We start from the raw sequence: 14,551 nt of genomic DNA, 5'->3' as shown, positions 1-14,551 counted from the left end.
CAAAACTTTGATAGACACATGAAGCTCAGTTGACATCTTATTTTACCGCGCGTTCAGAAGTATGGGATATAGTGACGCATACTTGATGCCGCCTACATACAACATCCATGGTTTTAATAAGGCGATAAAAAAAACCAAAAGGTGCGGTAATGATAAGCATACCTTTAGGAGAAATAGAAACGCAGGTAACATTGTGCGTAGTGGATGTGGATTCACCATACAACATGATTCCAGGAAGACCATGGGTGCACATCATAAAAGGTGTAGCATCAACTCTCCATCAACGCATACGCTTCCCAATGCCAAGCGGAATAGGCGAAATCAAATGTGATACAGGGAGTGCGAAAATTTGCAGTTTAATAGACGTAAATAATTATGAAGGACGAGCAAAGAAGAGAAAAGATCGATGGAGGAAGGAGAAGGAATTAAAAGAGGAAGAAGAATTCATAATATACATGATAAGAGAACAAGAAGGAAAGGGAACACCAAGCGAGATCCCAGAAAAGGAAGGAGAACCAGCGCGTAAAATAAAGTAACCATCACCATTAGGAGAGGCAAATGCGAACTTTTCCTCATCAGAGCTGAAAAAAACATCAATGTAGGAACTAAAGAAGAGCCAAAGATGCTGAAAATTTCAACGAAGATGGATAAAGAAGAAGAAGAAGAAAAGATGATAAACCTGTTACGGGAATATAAAGACGTCTTGTCATGGAGCATGGATCAAATGCCAGGTATAGATCCTTCAATTGCATGTCATAGGTTGGATATCAAGGAGAACGTAAAACCCTTCATGCAAAGGATAAGAAAGATAGCAACGACATACCATCCACAGATAAAGGCAGAGTTGCAAAAGATGCTAGATGCAGGAATAATCATACCATCAAAATACCCGGTGTGGATAGCAAACATGGTGGTGGTATTGAAAAACAACAATGGGATACGAATATGCATCGACTTCAGTGATCTAAATAAGGCATGCCCAAAGGACAGCTTTCCGCTCCCAGATATACCACAAGTGATGGAGAAAGCGGCGGGAAACAAAAGATTATCATCAATGGACGGGTACTCATGCTATAACCAAATTCCACTAGCGTTATAGGATCAGGAGCATACGACATTTTTTTCACCAAGGGAATTATACTGTTATACAAGGATGTCGTTTGTCTTAAACAAACGTAGGTGCAACGTACCAGAGGATGGTGGAAAAAATATTCGCAAAGTGGGTCCATACAACACTGGAGGTCTATGTTGATGACATGTTGGTGAAAAGCAAGAAGGCTGAAGATCATGTTAACAACTTGAGAGAAATATTTGAACAGATGCGACTGTTTAAAATGAAGATAAACCCAGCAAAATGCATCTTCGGAGTCGCATCAGGAAAATCCTTGGGCTACATTGTATCAAAGGAAGGAATACAAGTAGTTTTCTCCAATCCGTCTCCTTGTCTGCTTGATCTTCTTCTACATTTTCCACTACCATAACATCTGCGTCGTCTTCTTCTTTCTTAATCGATGGAAAAGAGGGCGTCCCTATTTTTATATACCGTGCGGTTGGATCTACTAACATAGGTGAGATGAATGCCAATGCGTCTGCGAATCTATTATCTATTATGCATATATGTCTCCAGTCTACATGTTTTATTTTTGCTGAGAGTTCTGTGACAAGTTGCTTGTATTTTTGTAAATATGGCTCATTTGTATTATACAACCCTTTTAATTGGCGTATTACCAACTGTGAGTCACTAGTTATCCTGATGTCATCTAACTCCATTTCCACTGCGAGCCTTAACGCATGTACCACTCCCTCATATTCTGTCTCATTATTAATTGATGCGAACTCCATTCTGAATGCGTGCACCATTTTTTCTCCTTGTGGTGAAATTATCAATATCCATATGCCTTTTCCTTCTCCATTCACTGATCCGTCTACGAATATTTCCCATCTTTTTAAGTTACGCTCCGTTAATAGGTCTTTTGGATTTCCTTACTCTTCATCTAATTCCATCAGCTCTTCTTCATCATCATCTTCATCTAATGGAAGTTCTGCCAAGAAGTCTGCAATGGCCTGTGATTTTGGTGATGATAACACTTCATATTTGACCCCATATTTCTCTATATGTGTGTTTCATATTTCCACTCTTCCTACTCTGTTTGAGCTTTTCATTACAGATTCGATTGGGATCTTAGTTAGCACTCTTATCTTGTGAGCTTGAAAGTAAGTGCGAAGCTTTTTTGTTGCATAGACCAGTGCAAGAATGAGCTTTTCAATTTTTGTATAATTTCTTTTTGCGGAGATGTAAGTTTTGCATATATAATATATTGGCTTTTCTACCCTCCTTATAGAAGAAGTAGTACAACACTCAATGCATGTTGTGTCCATGCAAGGTAGATTAACAACTCTTCTCCTGGATCGGGTTTCTGTAAAATAGATAAATTCATTAAATAATCCTTGATACTTTGGAGTGCTTTTTCGCATTCATTTGTCCGTTCGAATTTGTCTCCCTTTTTCAAGATGCTGAAAAAGTGTTTGCATTTATCTGAGGAGCGTGAAATGAACATCCCCAATGAAGATAGTAATCCATTCAATTTTTGTACGTCTTTAATTATTGCCGGTGATGGCATGTCTCTCACCAACTTCATTTATATCTAGAAAGGGGAGAAGTTCCAAGAGGCATATTAGAGGCGTACAATTTAAAAAGTCGGGCGACAAATTACGAATTAAGAGACGGCGTACTCTACCGAAAATCCTTCCTTGGACCATCACTTAGATGTCTGACGCGAAAAGAAGGAATGAAAATTTTAAAGTCAGTACACTATGGAGACGCAGGGAATCATAGTGGGGGAAGATCGTTAGCTTACAGAACAAAGATGCAAGGATATTACTGGCCCTACATGCACGAGAACGCAAAATAAGTATCAAGACGATGTGAAGAATGCCAGCGACATGGAAAAGGATACATGCACCTGGAGTGGAGCTAAACTCATCAACAAGTGTGTGGCCATTTGCAAATTGGGGCTTGGACATTGTAGGACCGGTCACCACCAACACCAAGATTTGGATATTGAAGAAGATCATTACCAGCATCACTGTCCTTGAGTCGGAACTCTTGAGGAAGAACCTCTTCATCATCACAATTCTCATAATCATAATCACTGTCAGGTTTAGGAAGTTTCTCGTCATCAGCCACATCAAGAGGTTCCACATCTAACAAAGGGAATGAATTGGTGAGGCAAACTCGATCCGCAAGAGATTGAGCTTTGATGTGGACTTCCAGTGCGATACTCTTCTTAGTATTCTCTACGTAAAACTCCATCAATCTCTTAAGATACAAGAACCTCCTATTCGCGCTATCTCAGGAAGAGGAAAGTGTCACAAAAAGTTTCTTGTGTTCTTTCTGAGCCTTAGCCAGATTAGATCTCAACTTTTGGATGGTGTAGTTGTTGATCTATTTCTCATGTTCCAAGAGAAACAAATAGTGTAACACATGAACTAGTTAAAAATGTTAGTACTATTGTCCGTTCTATTTTATGGGAAGATAATGTCCCAACTTGGTTTGGGTCCCTCATTCAAAAAAAAACTCTGTATTAATTACTCGGTAATGGTTAAGGCTGCACAGGAACCGGCCCGGAACCAGTGTACCGTAATTGAATCGGAAAAAAAAAAAATCCGGAACTGAACCGTTAGCGGTGAAGGCAGGATAGGGAATGGGAATGGAAGTTAAGAACGGGTGGTATAGGGATACAAGTACCGGTTCTAGTACATTCATGTACATGTCCCGGACCAAAGAACCGATTTATGTAAATCATTGATAGAATACAGAATCACAGATGATTAAATCCTGGCTATTGATTTTAGGTCAGATAATAAGCCTAAAACTATATCCAGCACTCGACCCTCACTTACTTCTTCTCTTTTCTTACTTCTTCTTCTTTCTAACGGAGAAAAGAAAACAGATATCACAGCCTTCCTCCTCCAATCGGCCTCTCAAATCTTATTCGTATTGCTACCAACTACTAGCCATAATACTACTATTTATCATGAGAGGGTTGTCTAATGGATTATGGTTCCATAATTCCATCACCAATCTCACCATTGATCCTTTTTCTTCAAGCCCTTTTCTTAATCGTTGATGTTTCTTCATTCTATACACAGGAAGCAACCACTCATAGGTTCAATTCTAGATTTATGATTAATTAAAAATTAGCTTCCTTGTTCTTGTTTGATCTGGATTTGTTATCAATATTTTTTTTTGCAGTATTGGAACAGGAGTAAGAACACATTCACTATGGAATTTCAAAGAAACCCCAGGAGGCAGTAACGATACTTTTGAGTGTTCTCCTTTTGGACCTTGTCTCCCTTGATGATTCCTTTGGAATAAAACACAAATTTGTAATTTCACATTTTAGGTACCCATGATTTAGCTACGTTACAGGGAACGAACATAGAGATGGTTTGAATCAGGTACAAATCGGGTACTGGTCTTTTACTGGACCGGTTTTACCGGTACGGGTACAATTCCAGGTACAGGTTCTCAAAGTTAGGTATCGGTTAATTCCAAATACAGGTATCGGGTTCATGAGAAATCCGGACTGTACAGATATATGTGTAGCCTTAGTAATGGTTGAATGGATTTCCACTCCTATTAAAAAATGATGTCTAGGGGTCAAAAAAAAAAATTTATAATATTCATCCCAATTATGATAACGATAAATGCCAGGCGAACATACGATTTCAGTCTTTGACGCAGACCCAGGCCATTTCAAGTTTTCAGGCGTTTTAATCGATTTTTAGAAAGAAATGACACCATCACGCTAGTAGTATTTTTTTTTTAATTTGTCCTCATATTTTTGTGCGCCAACAAGGATAGAGAGAAAGAGAGCGTTACTCAAGTATAGTTTCTTGCGAGAAGCTCCAAATAACAACGCACTTGTAAAGGGCCTCACAACGGGCCGTATAAATATGCCTATATCTTCTTACGTCCATCCATTTTCTAAGAAGTTTTAGGGTTTTTTTTCTTGTCTCTCCATAGCAACGACAAAAGTCTAGAAACCACACGAACATGGAGAATCTTCACGGTGATATCTTAGAAAACATATTTTCTCGAATACCTATTGAGGTAGCTTTACATGCCAAAGAAGTATCCGAAACTTGGAGAGCAATCCTTCACTACAAAACTGATCAAAAGACAGGTTTCCTCTTTGCTCACGCAAAGATGAACTATCACGGTCATGGTTATAAACTAGAATTTTTCTATGAAGATGAGTATAATCATTATGATCACGCAAATATGAACTATCACCACTCTCGCAATACACTTGCGAAGATAGAGCACGACATACTTATTAAGAAATGCATCTCGACAAAAATCATGGTTGGTTCCTGCAATGGTTTGGTTTGTTTTGACAAATCCAATGAAGATTTACCAGGTGCGGATCCTTTATTTCTAATCTGCGACCCCTTAACTGAAAAATATTTTTTTTCCTTTATTTCTAATCTGGAACCCCTTAACAGGAGAATTTGTTTTTCTTCCGGGATATAGTTATTCTGAACTTCCTAAGGTTAAATAAAAAAACCAAGCACAAGTCTGATTCCTTATGGTCGTTTAACAAGTGGGTTTGGCTACTATCCTTCAACTAATGATTACAAGGTTGTTACAACATTTTACTTTAATGGGGAAAATAAGGGACATGTTCAAGTATATACTGTCGGCGGTGAGTGGAGATACATTGGATATATCCGCCACAGTTTTGGTTCTTCACGAGGCATCTATGCAAATGGATCACTTTATTGGCTGCAAAAAAAATTAAATCATGAGATTGTGGCTTTTGATTTGGAACGTGAGGAGTTCCATTACATCACATTGCCAAGTCCTATACATTTGAAGTACAGGTCTTATCTCAAGTTGTTTGGAGGGAATAATAATTTGTATTTGGTTCATACAAGTCCCCCAATTGACATATGGGTATACAAGGGAAAGAAAAGGAACATAGAGACGAGTTACGCCATGAAAGAGTGCAAAAGTCCATCATGTCCGACCACGGAGTTAAGTATACAACTGGACCAGCAGCGAATATTAGGGATGGCCATTTGCCCCACTCAAATCCATCCCCGTGGATACCCACCCCTATTGGGTAGGATTTTACCCGTACAAACGGGGTTGGGGTTGGGTTGGGTATGGGTAATACCCGAAATTAGTGAAGCGGGGATGGAATTCTAGGTCCCCGCCTCATACCCGTCCCGTACGTTCCCATTTTAGGATTTTATATTTTTATTAATTATTTATATTATATTTAAACTAAGATATTATATTATATTATAAAAGAAAAAGGTAAAAGTATAAAATATCATTAATTATTTATATTATATTTAAACTAAAAAATTATATTATATTATATTATAAAAGAAAAGATAAAAGTATAAGATATCATTAATTATTTATATTATATTTAAACTAAGAAATTATATTATATTATATTATAAAGGAAAACGTAAAAGTATAAGATATCATTAATTATTTATATTATATTTAAACTAAGAAATTATATTATATTATATTATATTATTATTGTATTGATTATATTATATTATTTAAGCTTTCTTTATTATATTACTTTATGTGTATATTACACAGTGATCCCAAAATGACAACTATATCCACACGAGGTGAATCCGAACAGTCTGAACATCATGTCGAGACAATTCCAAGTTCTCCAATGGATGATGACCATGGTGAATCCGAACAGTCTGAATACTTGATAAGAAATAATTAAGAACTAAAATGAGTGATGTTCGTTTGTAGACCAATTTGTTTTTCTTTGCTTGTTTTACGATGAATTTATGAGTTTGAAATTTTAAATTATTATTATTATTATTGGTTGAACTTAGGTATTGATTATTAAATTAACTCATCATATTTGAGCTTAATGTTATGGGTAACCCGTAAAAAACCCGCCTCGTACGGGTATTTCCCATACCCACCCCGTTCCAGATCAAGCGGGTAATGGGGAGGGTGTGGATTTTTTTTTGAACGGGGCAGTGACTGGGATACAAGATCCCCGTCCCATGACCATCCCTAGCGAATATGGACTAAGGAGGTTTGTATACGATTACAGCCGGGCCAGCTATTTATTTATATAAATACATTCGCAATTACAAGGAGCAACGAAGTATTAATGTGGTGCAACAATCCTATGGGAAAGAAGAGACTCTATTGTTATGATCCTAAAACTTCAACCTTAAACAAACTTTGGGATGATATTGAATATATTGATCAGGCAATTCCTCACACGCAGAGCATTGTTTCTTTAAAAGATTTGGGAGAGACTAATATTACTTCTTTGGAAAATATGGAGAAACCAATGTTACGTCCAAAGGTTTCGACAGAAATGATGGTACAACAATAGCTACAGACGAAACAATGAACGTTAAATATGAAGAAGAGAAAAAACAGGCCGGATCAAGAGATGCTAAGAAATTGAAAAAGTGTTAATCATCCATGCAGAAAAAGTAAGCTCATGATTGCCTTTATGTTTCGTAGCTCGCCCTTGACAATTGATTAGTTTAAGTGCATCTTCTCAGTTGTAACTGCTTAAACTCATTGTTCTAATACTCCTTATTTTATTTTTGAAGAAAATCTCAGTGCATATCAATTTCTTGCATTTTGAACACGTAATTAATATATAATACTATCAATCTTTTGCTTAATTTACATTTTCACGTTCTTTTGTCAAAATTTCAAGACACAAACGATTAATCTTTTATAGACCCGATATTACGGAAGGGAATCAAATTGTGACACTGCTTTGGGGAAATGAGGAGAAAATGATTTATTGCTTAGGGAAATTTCTGGAGAACATTACCAAAACGGTGAATTTTATCCCCGTGCATCTTAGCACATGAACATTCTGTATCATAGATTCGCAAGCGACTGAAACATAAAACTTTGACAATAAAAGCCTAGTTGGAGTTGAACTCTAGCCTTTCTTTCCCTTCCTAGTTGGAGGCCTATGTCTTTTATTTGAGGCTCTTAGCCTGGTAATCTCATAAACTTTAATATGTAGTTTAATCCTGATTAATTAGAGCTAATTCAGCTGATTATTTAATCTTAATTCATCATCAAAACATATAAAAGTTTTGAATTTTTTTGAAAAATCTCAACCCAGAATCGGTATATGTTCATGCATTCGTAAATCGATTTTAGGAATAGGCGTATAAGACTTAGAACATAGACCAATTGTAAAATTCAAGAGTTATTCTGTAAAAAAAAAACTTTCTAGAATCCGTTTACATAAATGCCCATGTCAACTGATTGTAAATCTGGGCTTTTTTTTCGACTGTTTTTGTCATAACTTCTTCGTCCGATGTCGGAATGACTTCATTGTTTTTGCGTTCAACTCGTATGTTCATTCTCGATAACACGAGGATAAAAATTTCAGGTTTGGTGCAAAAATTCAAACATGAATAATGAATCGGTTGCTAATAGTTGATATATGCATTAGCATGTACAGATTATTGTTGATGTTCAACATATCAAGCCAAAAATATGTTTATGTAGGTGTATCATATCTACCGATTCTGCTTTACATCAACAACAATCTATATCAACAGATTCTAACTGAGTTTTAGAAAAATTTGATGAGAAATTTCAGAGATTCATAGTTAAATCATTGATGAATCCCTCTTAAAATGAACGAATTAAAGAGATTTACCTCAATCACTCGAATTGTTTGTCGCCGAAATATTATTTGAAACTCAAAAAAAATGGAGAACTGAATTTTCTTGTGATTATGTTTCAGTTTTTGATTATCATGAAAATTAATATTTTTTTAGGTTTAGACTGTTAGTAATAATGATTTCGTTTTTGTATTTTTTTTTTAGATAATTCAAAATATTAAAGTTAGTATAAAGGTTAATTTGGTATTCTATCACACTTTAGACATCCCATATCACATTCTCTTGGTTGGGGGAAGAAAATGATAGGACTCAGTTAAAATCCATAGGCCTCAAACTAGCCATGTTTCTTTCCTTTTGTGATGAGTTAATACTATAAGCCAATACATATCAATTGTTTTCTTTTATATTTTTATTGAAAAGAATTGCATTAATTTTTATTTTCTTTTGGAGGAAAAGATACTTTTATTGAATCAAATCATATAAAAAATACATGTTTTGCATCATCCTGTATTAGAGATATAATCACAGGAGGAGCAGTGTCAAACCAAATGTGATTTATTTTATCTACTCTAGTTAATTTTGACAGAGAATCAGGTACGTTGTTTTTCTCCTTTGGCACATAAGAACATTGTCATGAGATACCATCTTTAAAGATTGACTTAATATCCTTAACCATGTTCATAAGTCACTAATCTATGGTATAAACATCCTTATTAATAGCATCTACCACCACTTTGCAGTCTATTTTAAATAGAACTTTCTCTAGCCGCTACAGACTTTAGTCTATTATAAAGTAACTTTGGACCAAGAGAAGAACAAAAAGGGTTTAGCCTACTACAAAGTAACTTTCTCTAGCCGCTACAGACTTTAGCTTACTACCAGAGAAAGTTTACATGGATGACCCATCAGTGGAAAAGGTGAATAATTCAGCTTCAGTTATGGCAACAAACGTACCAGAGAAAGTCTCTAGTAAGTTTTCAATCACTGAGCCGATGGCGCAGATTGTAGAAAAAGAGGTAAAGCACAATCTATTTCTGATGCTCAGTGAATTTCCATATGGATCTCAAAGCCGATTTCTAACAGATAGATAGAAGGATTTGGCTGGAGATAAGGTAGTTAGAGATGATAACTCCAAGAATTCTGAAATAGAAGGTAAAAACAAGACCAATGTTGCTAGGAGCAGTGAAAATTCTGTCAAAGTAAGTACCAATAACTCTTTCAATTTGCTGAGTAATGATACAGTTATTATTGAAGAGTGTAAAGAGGATAGCGAAGAGTTATCAGATGTAGAGTCTCATAAAAATGCTCACTACATGGCTTGTGAAAACAAAGTTGGCAAGAAGACTGAGAAAGAGCTTTCCAGGCTCAAATGGAACGGCAATTCTCTACATAATAATAGAGTTTTTTGGAACGTTCTCATTCACCGGAGCTCCACGTTAATTTTGAATTCTCTCTTCTGGTTGATTCTAGCTTCTGATTCATTTTGACCCTACCATTTACTTTTTTTTAGTAATAGAATATTGAATTTTAACTAATAGAATAATGTTTTTCTAACAATAAAATATTTAAATCTTGAAAAATCTTTTTCTTTCCTCGCATAAAAAAATCTTGAAATTCTCTTAACATGCCAATAATATGCCAATAATATATCAAATCACGATTCCATCACGATAATCAAAAAAATAAATCGAATGATCATCACATGATGAGAAAATAAATTGAACGATCATCATGTGATGAAAAATGGATCAAATGATCATCAAGTGTCCAGTGTCCATTGTCCGTTTACATACACAAAATAATGTTATTTTCCTAATTACATCCCCAAACTATCAATTAAATCGATAAAAAATAAAATTTCAAAAAAAAACCTGATTAGCTCGGTCATAAGTCCCAATCTGCAAAACTTGATTGGCCCGGTCATGAATCTCTTTTCTACAAATCTTTGTTGGTGGTCCTGCACATCAGTTAGATTTTTTTAGTAATCTGTATGAATGATTTGGAACATAAATTATGATTTGAATAAAGCTAATACAAAACAAAAAATTGTGCTAATACAAAATAAACAAGCACTCAAGAAACTATGATTTCCAAAAATTATTTTTCTTAATTTGTTTTTTTCTATAATTAAAAAAACATAAAAAAATGTAAACAAAATCCTTACAGATTATTTTCCTTATTAAAATATTATTATTTCATGGTTAGTAGTTGATAATTAATTAAAAATACAAAGAAAATGTAAATAAAATCTTGAAAATATTATTTTCCTTATTTAAAAATATTATTTAATATTTAATAATTAATAATTAATACACTTATATAATCTTTATTTCATGGTTACTAATTAATTGCGCCTATTTTGTATGAGATTTTGTTAACTTAACCGGTTTTTTGAGAGTAATGGCTATCAAACATATTTTGAGATATTAATTAATTTTATTTCCAAAATTAAATTGAAATTAATAAAAATATTTTATTTTATGGGATTGTGAAAGATACGCAAGATTTTTTGGACACAAATACTTTTGAGAGTTATTACTATCAAAAATATTTTGAGATATTAATTAATTTTATTTCCAAAATTTGGTTTTTGTTTTTTTTTTGGAATTTCTAAGCTTAGTCTTCTCTATATAAATCACTCGATCCTACACCAGATAACCCCGTCGTTTATATGTTGATTTTTTCTTTTGCTAGGCTTTGGTTGATTTTGTCATTTTATTTTTATTCGATTCAGGGTTTTGTTATCGTCTAATATATTCTAATGTTTTGCATGAATCTTGACAGTACGATTAATGGTTGCGGCAGTGGGAGCTCACGAGTATTGATATTGGTTATTTTAGGCCTTTGAGGCAAAAATAATAAACTCGTGTAAGGTATAAGATCGTGAAATCCTTTTTTCTTTTCTTTTTTTTAATGTTTTTGGGTTTTTTTTTTTTTGATTTTTTATTGAAGATGTTGGTGAATATACTTCCCTTTGAAAGTCGGGGTAAAAGATTTTTGTGAAACTCTAATTTTTTATTGAGATTAGCGACTATATATTTCGTAAGTTTTTTGTGGTATTCTAATTTTTTTTTTGAGTTAATTTTTGTTTTGTATTGATTCTTTTTTGTAGATGTTGCTGATACCTCCCCGCAGTGAAGAGGTAGCGAGAATATATTGTGTAAGTTTTTTATGGTATTCTTATTTTTTTTAATTTTTTTGTTGATTCTGTTCTATAGATATTGCTGATACCTCCTCGCAATGAAGATGAGAAGTAGTTGATTTTACGGGATTGCAAGGTTCTTCATAATCAACTCTAGGTTCTTGATTTTCATCACCATAGTTATGAAAATATCGGGTATAACTTAACTACTTACTAGTTTAAAAACCATTTGTAAGCTAGCATGTTTTGCACCATTAGATTGAGTTATTTTCCTCGAGATTGAGTTTTAACTTAAAAGTGAGAACTATTATATAAATATCAAATAAATTCCTTATATTCACTTTTAAATTGCAGGTCCCTGTACATAAGCAACATAAATATTTTCGTCTTCTTTGATCTTCAATCTCACTTTTGACTACCAACAACACCAACAATAAAAAAGACAGTAATTAACTAATCAAATATGTCAATTGAAGTTGCTTCTACTACTCAAGCCACCAACCGCAAGGTAAACTTGGATTCATTTTCATTTCTATGGATTTTTGTTTTTGTCACATTGGTGTTACTTGTGTTTATTCAATTTGGCTTTGCACCTCATATGTCTTGGTTCTAATGCACGGGGTACCATTTGCAAGGTGATGCTCATTGCTCTTGATTTAGCTATTTCATATTTTTACTATAGTTTGTATATTAAACATAAACATGAGAAAAATCATACAACCAATGTTGTTCATATGAAATTCTGAACTCTTGTGGAAGTCCCCATTTCGATGAAAGTCGACATATTGTTGAATCGGGTTAGTTGACTGGCTAGATACTAACGAAAATTTTATTTCGTATTTTTTGTAGGGCCAGCAATGCAGTTGGTTTCTTCTCAGAGATCCATACTGCTAGGGAAAGTCAATTTAGTAGGCATTGCTTGTCCAGGAGCATAAAATGGTGGCGAAGAGTATATTACCCCTGTATTTTAGGATTTCATGTTACTTGGTTCCATCTGTTTATCAATTTTGGGGTAAATTTATTGGATAAATCTGGATGTTTATGGTAAATCTTTTTGTTTAAGGTAATCTTTTGGTAAGGTGTTTTGTCTTGGTTCTTTTTTTCCCATTCAACTATTTAATTGATACTCGAGTAAGGATATAAGGACACCCTGTATTTTATTCTCATTCAACTATTTAATTGATCCTCCAAGGAGGTTGGAGGCAGACCTGAGAAGAAAAAAAAGAAGAAAAAAAAGACCTAAGAATAACAGTATGTAACTGAGAGATCTCGAATCCGAAAAACCTTGGCATTAGTTGTAGATTGCATTAAAAAGGTTACTGTCACCAGTAACAAAATCCAAGATACACCATTATTTGTCTCTAGCAACTATGAAAAATCAAGATCAATGTAAAACGGTAGCTCCATCAACTTTAGTTTTAAATACTTAAGCAAGAGCGATCTCCATCATTTGATGATCAAGATATATTGTATACTTTCCCGTTTGTTTTCTGTTGATATTCTTCTTTACTTGCAAGTCCGAGGATTGATCATATGATTATAAGTACATGTGCATTTCGAAAACCTTTCATACCACAGGGGGAGCCTGTGATACCGTAATACATACTTAAGATTTTGTCGGATTTAACTAAGCTTTTTGATAAATCATAGTGTACATGGAAAAATATTGATTTCGATACCAACTTGACGAAATATTCACTTTTCAGGCAACAATAGAGGAATGCATTACATAATCACCACATTAGGAATACATTCTCCCTCCGTTTGCACCATCGTCATCAACTACACCTTCAATCGAAAAATAGAGTAATCAAGAAAAGAAAAAAGAAAAACATAACAAAGTTTTAAAGGAAAATCAAACCAAATCAAGATTCACCTTCAAAGTTAAACCTTTCTAGATTTAATTCAAGTTGTTTCCAAGAAAAATATGGAAACGATTTTCTCTTTCTTTTTGTCAGAAGGAAAATGGGAAAAGTAGCCCATGAGAACAGAGATCCAGAGAAAAGATTTCTTTTTCTTCTAAGATGATAAGAGTTTTAGGAAATTAATTTGGTATTTACAGCTGTACGTGAGAGATGGTATAAGCTAATAATCTAACGGGTAAGAGTTCGCTAGCTTATAAACTCGTCCTGCAGTGTCGCGGGGGATAGAACTGCCATTTATAAAATGCATATTTATACTGTCTATTCTCTACGTAAACAACGAAATATTTGTAAACTTGGACGTACCAGAAATTGAGGCCATGCTAAAAGGTAATTATGTTATTTATACATGCCAGAATTTTTGTTGTACGTCTTTGTAGGTATCATGTTTAGATGAGAAGTTAATAATATTGTTTAATTAGTAGACGCAGATACTACTTGCCAATATTTCTATCAATATTGAAGGAAGACAACAGAAACCAATAAAAGAGGTACTAGATTAAGTTTGCGGTAAGGCTTGATGTCGTTTAATATACAATGATTATTTTTTCTGTCATAGAAAAATTTTACTTACGAAAAATTACTTACAATGATTAAGAAAAATAAACTCTGAGTTGATTGTGCCAAATCTTTGGTCACGTTCTTTTCTTGATAACATCTGTTGTCTGCGTTATGATTTGAGGATGTGGGTTAAACTTTACTTACGGTACGTACATGCTTAAATGAGTATGAAATGAAACTCCCATCATCGGGATGCAACGTTTATTCCTATTTCAAGAAAACAAATATTTATGTTTATTCCTATTTTGGAACA

This window comes from Papaver somniferum, unplaced genomic scaffold (assembly GCF_003573695.1).
Source record: "Papaver somniferum cultivar HN1 unplaced genomic scaffold, ASM357369v1 unplaced-scaffold_6, whole genome shotgun sequence".
Taxonomy (NCBI): domain Eukaryota; kingdom Viridiplantae; phylum Streptophyta; class Magnoliopsida; order Ranunculales; family Papaveraceae; genus Papaver; species Papaver somniferum.
The sequence above is the reverse complement of the archived record's forward strand: the minus strand, read 5'-3'. Positions refer to the sequence as shown.